Source organism: Lupinus angustifolius, chromosome LG08 (genome assembly GCF_001865875.1).
Source record: "Lupinus angustifolius cultivar Tanjil chromosome LG08, LupAngTanjil_v1.0, whole genome shotgun sequence".
Lineage (NCBI taxonomy): Eukaryota > Viridiplantae > Streptophyta > Magnoliopsida > Fabales > Fabaceae > Lupinus > Lupinus angustifolius.
The window spans coordinates 8,456,899-8,457,429 of record NC_032016.1 but is presented as its reverse complement, the minus strand read 5'-3'; positions in this window follow the sequence as shown (position 1 = coordinate 8,457,429).

Sequence of the window (531 nt, the reverse complement as noted above, 5' to 3'; positions counted from 1 at the left end):
GATGAGAATGAGGATGAGGACTAGATTGAGGATAGGATGAGGACGAGAATGAGGATGAGGATAGGATGAGGATGAGGAAGAGGATGAGGACGAGAATGAGGATGAGGATAGGATGAGGATGAGGATGAGGATAGCATGAGGACGTGAATGACAATGAGGATGAGCATTACGAAGAGGATGAGGTTAAGATGAGAACGAGAATGAGAATGAGGATAGGATGCGGATGAGGATGGGGATAGGATGAGGAGTAGAATGAGGAAGAGGAAGAGGATAGGATGAGATGACGATGAGGATAGGATGAGGATGAGAATACGAGGAGGATGAGAATGAGGTTAGAAAGAAGAGGAGGATGAGGATGCGGATGAGGAAGAGGCATGGATGAGGACGAGAATGAGGATGAGGATAGGATGTGGATGAGGACGAGGATGAGTATAGGATGAGGATGAGAATGAGGATGAGGATAGGATGGGGATGAGGATGAGGATAGGATGGGGATGAGGAAGAGGATGAGGATGAGGATAGGATGAGGAC